The following is a 12,791-nucleotide window of genomic DNA, read 5'->3' on the forward strand; positions in this document are numbered from 1 at the left end:
GCCCCCACCAGCCTGGTTATAGCTATGTGTACGCCACACAAACCCCCTAAGCTCCCCAGGGCCCCCTCCAACCGGTACGTAGGTATCTGCGCAACCACAAACCCTTAAGTCCCCCAGGGACCCCTCCAGACCATACGTAGGTTTCTGTGACCCTTACCAACTTCTTAAACCCCCAGGGACCACTACAGCATGGACGTATGTATCTATGCTCACCACAACCCCCTAAGCCATCCAGGGACCTCTCCAGCCCTGACGTAGATATTTGTGCCCCTCATGAAGCCCCTAATGCCCACCAGAATGTCTCCAGCCTGGACGTAGCTATCTGTGCCCCCCACGACCCCTAAGCCCCCCAGGGATCTCTACAGCCTCTACATAGGCGTGATGCTCTGTGCATTACCCTGCATGGCCACATGTTGTCACTGTTCCTCTATGAGAGAAATGCTCTGTGCATTACCCTGTGTGGCCACATGGAATCACTGTTGCTCCATCCAGGAAATGCTCTGGGCATTTCCCTGCATGGCCACATGGTGTCACTGTTGCTCCATGCAGGAAATGCTCTGTCCATTAGCTGGTGTGGTAACAAGGAGTCAATGTTGCTCCATGTGGGAAATGCTCTGTGCATTACCCTGCCTGGCCAGACGGTGTCACAGTTGCTCCATATGGGAAATGTTCTGTGCATTACCGTGCGTGGCCACATGGTGTCACTGTTGCTCCATGCGGGAAATGCTCTGTGCATTACTGTGATGGAGTAGGGACTGTCTGTGTGGGGGATGGGAGAGCAGGGGGTGACTTTAGGACCGGACACGTGCTCAGTCTGTAACCTGAGCTAGGCGCGGGGAGGGGTCAGCACCTTTGCCCGGGAAGCTGGACACAGCAAATGGCCAGCTGGAGGGAGTTGGGTTAGTTCAGTTTCGGTTTTGGTCTGGGTGGTTGGAATTCAGGGATTCCCAAACTGGGAACTAAGTTTCCTGAACCCCTAGAAGGACTTGATTGTGGGGTCCTGCTTGTGCCTCCAAGCTCTGCTGTAACCTTCGCTCCTGTTGTCCAATAAACCTTCTGTTTTACTGGCTGGCTGAGAGTCACTGTGAGTCCCAGGAAGAGGGGTGCAGGACCGTACTCCCCCACACTCCGTGACAAACCCTAAGCCCCTCCGAGACCCCTGCAGCCTGGACGTAGGTATCTGTGCCTCCCACCAAACACCTAAGACACTCAGAGATCCCTCCAGCCTGAACTTAGGTATCTGTGCCCCCCACAAACCCCCTAAGCCCCCGAGGCACCTATACAGCCAGAACATTGGTATCTGTTCCCCATATAGACTCCATAAGCCCCTTGCGACACTCCAGTGTGCACGTAGGTATATGTGCCCCTCAGAAACCCTCTAAGCCCCCAGGAACCCCTACAGCCTGGACATAGGTATTTGCACTCCCACAACCCCCCTAACCCCCCCCCTCCCGGGACATCTACAATCTGGACGTAGATATCTGTGCCCCTCACGAAACCTCTAACCCCCCCTGGGAACGATACAGCCTGGACATACGTATCTGTGCCCACTCGAACCCCTAAAACCCACTGGTACCCCTACAGCCTGGACATCATAGGTGTCTTTGGCCCCCACAAGTCCCCTAAGACTCCCAGGATGCCTCCAGCCTGGACGTAGGTATCTTTGCCCCCCACTAACCCCCTAAGCCCCCCTGGTAACCCTACAGCCTGGATGTAGGAATATGTGCCCCCCACGAACCCTCTAAGCCCCCATCGGACCCTAGAGCATGGAGATTGGTATCTGTGTCCCCCCCAAACTCTCTAAGCCCCCCAGGGACCGCTATGGCCTGGACATAGGTATCTGTGCACCCCAAGGCCCCTAAGATCCCCCGGACCTCTGCAGCCTGGCTGTAGGTGTGACGGTGCTGCCCGTGGGAGCCAGCTCAGCTCACTCAATCAGAGTGAATTGCAAACAAAACAGGGCAGACAAATCCCAAACGCTGCTGGTTATTTCAATACTTAGATTTACCAAGCCAGCACAAAACAGCTTCTGTAGTACCTCACTGGTTACTTAGAAGTTTAAACCACGCAGTTCCCTTAAAGTACCCAGCCTCAGGCCTCCGTCCAGACACACCTGTTAGATATGATGATGATTCCTGAAAATCTTACTTCATCATATAAAAGAAAAGATTCTTCCGATCCCAAAGGATCAGCCACATAACCAGGTTCAATTATAACTTAGATTTTACCTAAAATACATGCTATAGCCAATTCTTATTAACTAAGCTAAAATTTATTAGAAAAGAAAAGAGAGAGAGTGAGTGTTGGTTAAAAGATTAACAGACATATAGACTTGAATTCAATTTTTGATGTTCAGATACAAAGTAGACATGAGCTTGTAGTTGCCAAAAGTCCTTTTAGAAATAGTCCATAGGTTATAATCCACTGTCCATATTCAGGGTGGCTCCAGTCAATGACTGGGGATCTCAATCCTTGTGGCTTAAGGTTTCCCCCTCTTGAAACCCAAAGCAGATCTGAGATGAAGAAGGATCGTGTCCCAGGTTCTTAAACATTTCCAGCATCCTTTCAGCCTGAGAAAACAATAGGCTTAACTCTTCTTCCAAACATCCTGGCAATTAGTACATCCATCAAACAGTTCAGATACAGATTACCACAACCTTCAAAGAGACACAGACAATAATACTATTTCACTCAAGTATCATCATAAATGTTAATATTCCTTTTTTGCTCTTTGAATTAAAACTATAGCAATAGACAAGACTTGTTTGCTGACATCACAAGACCTGAGCAAACACCTCCCCTTCTACCTCTAACACTGCAGACTTGCATTTCAAAGCTCTGTTCATTTACATATCTTGTTAACCAGTTTTTAAGGTTCACCCACGGGTCAGGTCAGTCGGTGAGGTGAGTTAATTAACTCTTTCTGGCCCTGTCACCTTTCAATGAGATATTAGATTATACTTATGTCAGGGACTCTAACCCAGACGGCAAAGTTCGTTGTCTGACCGCGAGAGAGACAGGCAACACCAGCAAGGTCCGATCAAAAGCTCTTTATTGACAAGTGCACGCATCAATAGAGAGCAGCTCGTCTCCAGAGAGAACCAGCCTGCTCTTTACATCTTAGTATAATCCTATGTAGACAGTTCCGTCGCGTCATAAATTATTCACTGGAGCAACCCACCCCCTTCTTCTAACAACTAGAAACTAGACACCTTTAGTATACATGCATGCCTAAAGTTAGAAATGTAGGGGAGTTAAAAACAAACAAAGAACAAAACCAGGGAGCGAAAACAAGGAGGCTGGGAAACTAGGACTCTTATCAGTTCTTCGAAGGAGCTGCCCGAACACAGCACATCTGGTACTATGCCAGGAATGCAGCTTCTCTCTTATCTCACTTTTTCCCAGCGCTTGTGAGACATGCTGCTGCTTCTCAGTGTTTTCCACTCAGGGATTACCCACAAACCTCTGTTAGCCTGACTTTGGTCAGGTTGGCATAACTGGTTTTGTCTGCTATATCTTTATTCAGGCCTAACAATCCCCCCTTTGTCCCTAGAGGACCATAATGGGACTCTTGGGACACATATCCATTTAACAATTGTACGGGGGAGGCTAGTAAACCATGACCCAAGGTCTGAGTGGAGGTCCTTAAAACTAAAAGTGTGATCAAGAGATATAGCATGGAAAACAACAGCAACATTCTTAATAGCTTGTAAATCTTTGTCAATTAAGCCAGAGTGATTAACAGCAAAGCAACATTTTTCCCCAATGCGAGCACAAGCCCCTCTCTAATTCAGCATTCATGGCATTTAGCACACGTCTATTTTGCAAAGTTACTTCTGCTACTTCATCAGTCTTTCGTTGCAACTTTTGGAAAGCGTCTATTAATGCATTAGCTGTTTTTTTTCAAGCTCTGCAGAAATATTTACAACTGTTCTCTTGAGCTTAGCCACCCACAATCCAGGAATGAATGCGCGGACAAAAGAGTGGAATCCTGTTTGTCTGACAACTAAGGGATTGGGGCACTGACTATAAATCAGTTAGGTATACCAAGTGGTCTAATTTCCCAGATGTTTCGGTGAATAATCCAGTCCCATGTGCATCCTCCCCATGGACCCGTCAGGATTCGGTATGTGGAAGCCCACACCTCCCAGTCCAAATGCTTGGAAGGAGCACTGTAAATGTTTACACTTTCACCCAGAAAGTCTTTAGTATATCTCCATGACCACAGATCAGATGGTACTCCTGATGTGTCTGTAAGGGCAGTGGGCCAAGTCTGGTACTCAAGATCACTCCAAATGGCCATCAGCTGGTCATTCAGGAAATTCTGAATCTCCAAACATACTAGATCCCACTGCAATGCCTTCCCAGCCTCAGTGATATTTAATACCATCTTTCCTTGGTGTAGTACTATATTACATTTGTTATTTAACTATTTTCAGGTACTTTTAAAAGGCATTGACATTAATAGCATAGGAGGGGGTTACATTATTAGTCACTGGAATGGTTTCAATACAGGTAAAATTTCCAGTGGCAGAACAAACTCTTCGGGTACTTGTTATTTAAAATCCAATTAGAGAGAGCAATACATGCTGAAGAATTTATCCACAACACAGGGCACAGCCTGTAGAATAAACCCCAAAATCCAATCAATACCACATTCCCAAGCATGGGTCCCACAAATTTTTTCTGCCAGTGTACAATTCTTTGTTTCTTCACCGGGGTTAGTTCTTCATGTCCTTTCTAGTCAGGAATTCCTGGACTTTAGCAATTTCAGTGGAGTGAGTGTTCCTTCTTCTTTCCCAAAACAGTCTTGGTGCAGCATCATATAGGGGAGAGGTTACTAGCACATCACCCTGTAATGGTTTTGCTTTTTCTAGAAAAATTCAAAGGCACAGTAGATCTGTCAGTGGATAAGGGAGAGGCTACTAGCACTTCACCTTGTACTTTTTCCCTACTGTCCAGAAGGCACAGTGGAGCTAGAAGGTGAAATAGGCTAATCATCAGTAGGAGAATTCTCCCAATGTGGAGGGGTCTTTTTGCAGTGAGAATCTTGGGTCCAAGCAGTCAGTCTTTGGTACTTCACAGCGGTGTTGGTAGTCATCAGGACTTAAGGGCCTTTCCAGCATGGAGCCAAGGCAGTCTTTCGTTGGTGGACCTTTACATCAATCCCGTCTCCTGGTTCCAAGGAGTGGCAGGGCTGCTAGGGTCTTTGGGTAGCGCTTCCTTACCTGTGAGAAAAAAAACTTAACACATTTCATTAGTGCCTGGCAGTGTTTTTCAGATCTCATAGCTGCATGGGCAAATTCAAGCCCTCCCTTTCCTGGTTGTTAACCAAGTCTTAACTGTGAGCAGTGTCCTTGAATGGAGTCAGTGTCTTATCTATAGCCTGAGCTTGCTATTTTATTTTATTTTATTTTTTCAGTTAATTCATTCTGTTCTTTGTGCTTCTTCCTTTCTTGGCTTCTTTTAACCTGCAAAGGAAACTTTCACTTTATCCTTATACACCTTTTTCCCAACAATGAACACCTACACATTGTCATTATACAGTACATTAGTCTTATTATTTAATATATGCCACACACACCCTTTTACTAAAATAACCTTATTACAGAGCTTTCGAGCAACAAGCCAGGACAAGCACACCCACTTTGAGGAGTTCACTTAATACAACCTCTAGTCCAATAGCCTTCCACCATCCCCAGCCCTCTGGCTAGAAATCTGAGGTAGCCAGAAAGATCCCATGTACAATATGGGGAGTGGGTTAACTTTTCATGTCCTTGCTTTCAAAGACTGTTAGTATGCAAATTTTAACAACAATTTTTGCAATTAACAATTTGACCAATAAAGTTTCTTTTCCTTACTTAAGGAAATGCATTAGACTTTAGTATATCACATTCTCCTGATTTATCTAAACACTTTGTATTCCAAGTTGAACAAAACAAGTATCTGCATTTTAATTTTACCTTTTTGTTTGATTTTAAACTAGATTATTTTATAAAAATATTAAACACAAAAATTCCGGCCACAAGACAAACACCACAAGACAGAACATAGAACACAAAACATAATTTCTATTGTGCCAGTAAATGCATGGCACGTTGAATGCTGTTTAGCTGGCATCAGTTTTCTCTGATTATCTGAAAGACAAAAAAACAGAGGTCTACCCCTTCTGGGCAGACAATCATTGCTTAAAATAGACAAATACCCTTGTTGATTTCAGGAAAAACAGAGGAATTATCCCATATTTTATGTGTTTCATAGGCAGCCCAGGTTTCAGTGGCTCCTACCTTATCAGTTAGATAATTTGCATGAATACAGATGCTTTCTGGCTTGCTTTTTACTTTTAACTCTTGCTTTCAAACACTGAAAGAAAACATCACTACTTATAGTGCCCTTACAGCCTAATAAAATTTCAATGACATAGCACTATATATTTTCTTCAGCTAATTTAATTAAATTCTAAATGATTGCAATTAACAATCTCTTTGCCTCAATTTATTTACAAACATTTCAAAGACACCAAGAACTTTCCTCTTTAGCATTTTTACAAAGTTCAACTGCTGTTTCCTCCAGCAACTACAGAGTTAACTTCTCACTCTCCCTTAAATCACTTGCTTGTCTCCCAACAGCCACTTTTATCAACTCAAATCACCATTCCAAGTAAGCTCTGGGTATTTGAAATCCCCATGCTTACACTTACTTACTCCTTCCTTCCACTACACCCTTAAAGTTTTCCAACCTGTTTTCCAATCTCTCTGTCTGTTGCCTGCCCGCCTGGGCCCGATCCTGCTTTTCTCACTGAACCGTCCCTTCCATAGGCACCAACTTATTCCACTACTAGTTTAGCTAGGAGGGTGGGCTTCTCAACTAGCCCCCCCACCCCTCCTGGTCTCTTCCCTTAAACATTCTTACTCACAAGACTACCCGAGTCCTCCTTCATGAGGATTGCCACCTAGACGAAGACACATGGCCCATTGGGCAAAGGCCATTTACTTATCATATAATTTGAAGGACTACTCTTAGAGGGTTTACCCAGAGACTCATTCATCTGTTTGACACTTAAACAGAAAAGAGAATTACACAGAGAGCAGAGGGAATTACAGTCTAAGACAGACTTTCCCACTTCTATACACTGACCGCTACAGGGGACAGGACAGAAGGATCTCAATTTAACCTCAGAGCTGTCTCACACACATGGCTTCCACTCCGAGGAATTACGAACAAGAGGTTCAGTTCCACCCACACTCCTAACACCCAAATGAACAGAGAAAAAAAAACAACAACAGTAACGGGTTAAATAGAACAGAACCAGAACCAAATAGTGTTTCCTTATCCTATTAGGACTCACTTTTACTCATGCAGTTCTCAGCATATAACACCAACAGTACCAAGCAAAGCAAACACAAAATAACAAGGGTAAAACAAATAGATGGTGTAAATTCTGCAGGGCTCCCCCCTTCTTAATTGCTCACCAAACTGTGACAAATTTCTGTTACCAATCTATCCCTCATGTCAGATGATCAGGCTGACACTACAGGATCGTTGGGGGAAGATAAAGAAAACACACCATATAACTGAATTTTAAAGCTTCATTAATAAAATAATAAAACAACAACGGAGAGTGTTGGGAACGCTCCCACATCACTCAGGAAAATATTAATGCCCCAAGCCCGAAGCTCCTTTCATACTTACACACGTACGTCCAGACTGGCCACTTCTGTGTATAATGTTCAGAGGAGGGGGAGAGGTGGAAGGGAGATTATCCTGTATACAGCTTGTCCAGAATTTCCAACATGCTTCTGCTCTTGGGAGGGCTGTTCTTTTACACCCTGGAATCTCCTGCGGCGTCTCTTTCAGAGATTCCAGTCCAGGTCGGCTGCCTGTGGCTTCTTTGGTGTCACCAAGCCACACCGACTCCAGGGTCACAAAGGCACACTGTTGGATCTTACTGGACAGTTAAGCTTTGCAAATGTAATTTCAGTTCTGTAACTTGTATTTCCTTTACTTCGCCTCTGTCTATATTTTTTCCTTCACAGCCAGCTGGGGCCGAAAGCAGCCCCTCCCTGCACCAAGCACAGTCCGCGCCGATTCCTGACCCTGAACGCAGAGCACCCCCCTCCTTCCATCCCGGGGCCAAGATGATTTTTAAATTAACCCGTTCCTTATGTCTTTTTCTTTCTTTTTCTCTTTCCCATTAAACATTCTAGTAGCAATGCTAACTACTTCAGACAAACTTTTCCCTTGCGTACCATCTGGATGCTTTCTAAATCTTTTTGCAATATCCTTTGCACATTGTGTCATGAAAACCATTTTAACCATCTCCTTTCCATGATCAGTTTCAGGATTTAAATTCCCATGCTTTTTAACTTCACAAATCAGTCGAGCACAAAAGTCAGAGAGGTGCTTATCTGGATGCTGAACACAAGCAGTCACCTTGCTCCAATTTGGAGTAGCCTCCCCTGCATCTCTAATACCATTCAAAACAGCTTTTAAAAATCCATCCAACTTTGTCTTTTGAGCTGGATTATTGGGATTCCAGTTAGGGTCAGTAATTAGCCAAGGTGCATTCAAATGAGCTGCAGATTTTTCTTTTACTTTTTGTCTTTCATCTTCTGTCATGAGAGTATCTAATAACTGATTTACATTTGCCCAAGTGGGCACATGAGTGAAAAAGATTGTGCAGAACATTCTTTCCACTGCCTCAGGATTGTCTCATAAGTGAGGCATAGTGCACTGCCAGTTAAACAAATTTGAAGTTGCAAACAGGGTATGGGTAAAACCATCTCATGTTCCCCAGCAACCAGTAGAACCAGATAAGTTCTCAATGAGGCTTGTAATATCAGAGGTGTCTCAGAAACACTCTCTCTCATGGAGTTAAGTAACCTAGTGGGGGTCCACAAGGGCAAGGACAAGGGCTGCTGTAATATTGGGGGTGTTTGAAAAGCAGTCCCTGACCAAGTTTGCAAAAGGCTGGCTGGAGGCTGCACAGAGGGGGTGAGGCTGCCTGATTCCTCTGAAGATGAGGGAACATCACTCTGAGCTCCCCCTTGATTCTCCTCTGTCCCTGAACTGTCCCTAACCTGCTTTTGAATCCTTGCACTCCATCAGACGGGGAAGAACAGGAACAAAATTGTCCTCCTCCCGGTGCGGCTCTGGTGCATATGGTGGGTGATTTTTTTACAAGAGCTCTCCATACAAACAGCTTCAAAAGCTACCCATCCCTCCATGGGTTTATAATTATACCATACAAACAAGTAATCCATTTGTCTCGGCCTAAGATCAACCAAAATATCCCTTAAGGAGTTCCTCCTATCTGTGGAAAAGGTTTCACCCACCGGCCAGTCTCTAGTTGGGGACAAATGAAAGGTAAATGATGGCCATTGGATCCAACACAGATTTCTCATCTTAAATTTAACTAGATCAGCTGTCTCAGAAATCTCTTTCCAATCTCTAAGTATCAGAGACAACGGGGCATCCCCCGGGCACTTACTGCCAACTTGTCTCATTTTAATGAAGGGACTCTAACCCCTCCTCCCCGGGTCGAGGTAAAGGGACTCTAACCCCCACCTCCCCGCGTCGAGCGCTCGCTTACCTCTCCAGGGACTTGAACACCTGGACTGAAACTCAAACCCAGGCTGGGACTCTAACCCAGACAACTTGGATCCTGTGCAAACCTGGACTGGGACTCTAACCCAGACCTGGACTGGGACTCTAACCCAGACCTAAGTAGTCAGGGACTCTAACCCCGACAACCTGGACCCTACTCAATGGGTAGGTGGACGTTGCTGGATTTCCAAGAGTTTCAGCTGGTTCACAGAACACGCCTTATCGCCAACGCAGAGATCAGATCACCAGGCAAGGCTCCTCTAAACTGGAGGATGCGCGCTGCGTTGCCTCAGGGTCCGATCCCCCGCCGGAGAGTCAGACGGGTCCCGGCGGAGTCGCCAAAGATGTCAGGGACTCTAACCCAGACGGCAAAGTTCGTTGTCTGACCGCGAGAGAGACAGGCAACACCAGCAAGGTCCGATCAAAAGCTCTTTATTGACAAGTGCACGCATCAATAGAGAGCAGCTCGTCTCCAGAGAGAACCAGCCTGCTCTTTACATCTTAGTACAAGCCTATATAGACAGTTCCGTCGCATCATAAATTATTCACTGGAGCAACCCACCCCCTTCTTCTAACAACTAGAAACTAGACACCTTTAGTATACATGCATGCCTAAAGTTAGAAATGTAGGGGAGTTAAAAACAAACAAAGAACAAAACCAGGGAGCGAAAACAAGGAGGCTGGGAATCTAGGACTCTTATCAGTTCTTCGAAGGAGCTGCCCGAACACAGCACATCTGGTACTATGCCAGGAATGCAGCTTCTCTCTTATCTCACTTTTTCCCAGCGCTTGTGAGACATGCTGCTGCTTCTCAGTGTTTTCCACTCAGGGATTAACCACAAACCTCTGTTAGCCTGACTTTGGTCAGGTTGGCATACCTGGTTTTGTCTGCTATATCTTTATTCAGGCCTAACAATTATAATGTCACAGTCTCGGGGAGTTGACTGCTGCAGCTCCCCGTAGACTCTGCCTGCGCCTCTCACCGAGCTGGAGTACAGCAGGCGAGGGGAGAGCACTCAATGTATTGCATCTACACTAGACACGATATATCAACCCCCGCTGGATTGATCGCTGCCCACCGATTCGGCAGGTGGTATAGACATACCCCGAGTATCTGGTGATCGGAGCTGGACCCCCGAGGGGGACACATTGAAGGAACTCAGGGGTTAAGGTGCCTCTATTGTCAACTGTCAGGGCTGCTGTGGCTCAGAGGAGGGTGCCTGACTGCCTGGCAGGCTTAGGCGCCGCAAGCCTTGGAGGTGGGAGAAGTGAAGCGGCCACGGCGTGCTCGGAGTCCTCGTGCTCGGAGCAGGGGTGAGCTCGGGAGATGGGGATGCCGCAGGGCAGAGCAGGAGAGTTGCCACAAGAGGGGAGCCTCAGGGTGGAGGGGGGAGCTGCCACGGGTGGGGCGCCTCAGGGCAGGGGTGCGGGGGGGGAGGGTGCAAGGTGGAAGTTTCGCCTAGGGCATGAAACTTCCTTGCACCAGCCCTGCCCCACGCCCTGCCTGCAGCCAGCCCTGCACCCCCTGCCCTGCCCTGCCGGCAGTCAGCCTCTGTCTCCAGCCAGCCCTGCACCTTCTGCTTTGCCTGCACCAGCCGCATCCTCCCTGCCCTGTCTCCAGCCAACCCCTGATGCACCCCCCCTGCCTGAAGCCAGCCAGCCACGCAGCCCTTGCCCTGCCTGAAGCCAGACCCTACCTCCAGCCAACCCCACATCCACTGGTGCCCTGCACTTCCCAGGGCAGTAACCCTGCACATCTGCTTCAATGAGGGGGGCAGGGAGCAGCTGGGACCCACACATGTGCACACCCTAGGGTGACCAGACAGCAAGTGTGAAAAATCGGGACGGCGTGGGGGGTAATAGGATCCTAGATAAGACCCCAAAATTCGGACTGTCCCTATAAAATTGGGACATCTGGTCACCACAGCACACCCCCAGGACTCCTGAGTTCCATTGCTGGGTTTCCTATTGGTTCCTCTGCTGGTTGTTTTCCTTTTTCTGGGGACTTTGGGCAAGTTGCTCCCCACTCTCGGGCTCTGTCCCCAGCAGTCAAATGGGGATTTCATACCTTCCCGCTATTGGAAAGTGCTGGGAGAATCCCCCAGCAAAAGCTGCTCTGACAGTGCTAAGCAGCATCTGACCATTCAAGGTCGGAGCTCACTGCCCAGGAGGAGTGCTTGGCTCTGGGGTTTCACTTCAGCCCAGTGTAGAGAGAGAGCCCTAACCATGGAGTTTGGCTCAAGAAGACCAAGTCTCCAATTTGTTAAGGGTGTTTTGAATTTCAATCCTGTGCTCCAAAGTGCTTGGTGTCAGTTGTAAACTTTAGGAGCATGCTCTCCACTCCATTTTCCAAATCATTCATGAAAATATAGAATAGTACCTGACACCGGACTGATCCCTGCCAGACCCACTAGGTTCACCCTCCCCGTTGGGCAGCTAAACATGGAGAAGGGCTCCTGGAGTCTTGGCTTTCAACCAGCTCTGCACCCACATTACACTGATTGCAGCTGGACTACATTTCCCTCGTTTGCTTCTGAGAATGTCCTATGGGACTGTGTCGAAAGCCTTAGTAACACCAAGCTAGATCCCATCTATTGTTTACTCACCTCTACCAGGCCCAGAACCCTGCCAAAGAAGGAAAGAGGATTGGTTTGGAATGATTTGTTCTTGACAATTCCACGCTCACTAGTCAGAAGAACCAAATCATCCTGTAGGTGCTGCTGACAAACTGAGTGTTTAAGAATGTATTGCAGGATCTCTCCAGCTATGGCAGTCAGGCTAGCTAGTCTGTAAGTCCCAGAGGTCTTTTTGTTCCCCTTTGAAAGATAGGTCCTGTCTTGTTCATGGATGGGAAGATGTTCTTTTTCAGGGGTCTCAGACGAGAACTGGGGCACAACACCTGGTTTGTTAAGGCCACAAAAACGGAGGCAGGAACCTCTTCTCTGCTGCTGGCAAAGAACCACAGGTACCTAAAAGATAGGGACTCACATCTTTGAATGGGCTTTAAAAAGGCAGTGGTTAATAAGTTTGGCCCCGACCATTTCTTGTTTCCACAGACTAGACATTTTAGCAAACTTTAGAATTCCTTGGTGCTAAACACTGTGAAACTCCCCTTTCTCCTTCACAGAGGGCTTTAATACCCCTTATCTCACTTGGGCTCTAAACTGCCCATAGTTCGAGAACTG

The 12,791-nt window shown here is 46.8% G+C and overlaps 1 protein-coding gene and 2 long non-coding RNA genes across 3 annotated transcripts in view; 1 reads left to right on the forward strand and 2 right to left on the reverse strand.

The window, feature by feature from the left end:
• The window catches only part of LOC127042218 (zinc finger protein 560-like), a 281,458-nt gene that overhangs the window by 48,045 nt on the left and 220,622 nt on the right, over positions 1-12,791 (reverse strand). The window lies entirely within an intron of this gene.
• The window catches only part of LOC127042231 (uncharacterized), a 108,993-nt gene that overhangs the window by 21,173 nt on the left and 75,029 nt on the right, over positions 1-12,791 (forward strand). The gene's annotated exons all lie outside the window — the stretch shown is intronic.
• LOC127042238 (uncharacterized) lies at positions 3,036-10,516 on the reverse strand. The gene is made up of 2 exons (XR_007771889.1): positions 10,451-10,516; positions 3,036-3,463 (listed from the first exon to the last, which is right to left on the reverse strand). It is a non-coding gene; the product is annotated as an uncharacterized LOC127042238 (long non-coding RNA).

The sequence above is a fragment of the Gopherus flavomarginatus genome, unplaced genomic scaffold, assembly GCF_025201925.1.
Source record: "Gopherus flavomarginatus isolate rGopFla2 unplaced genomic scaffold, rGopFla2.mat.asm mat_scaffold_34_arrow_ctg1, whole genome shotgun sequence".
NCBI lineage: Eukaryota > Metazoa > Chordata > Testudines > Testudinidae > Gopherus > Gopherus flavomarginatus.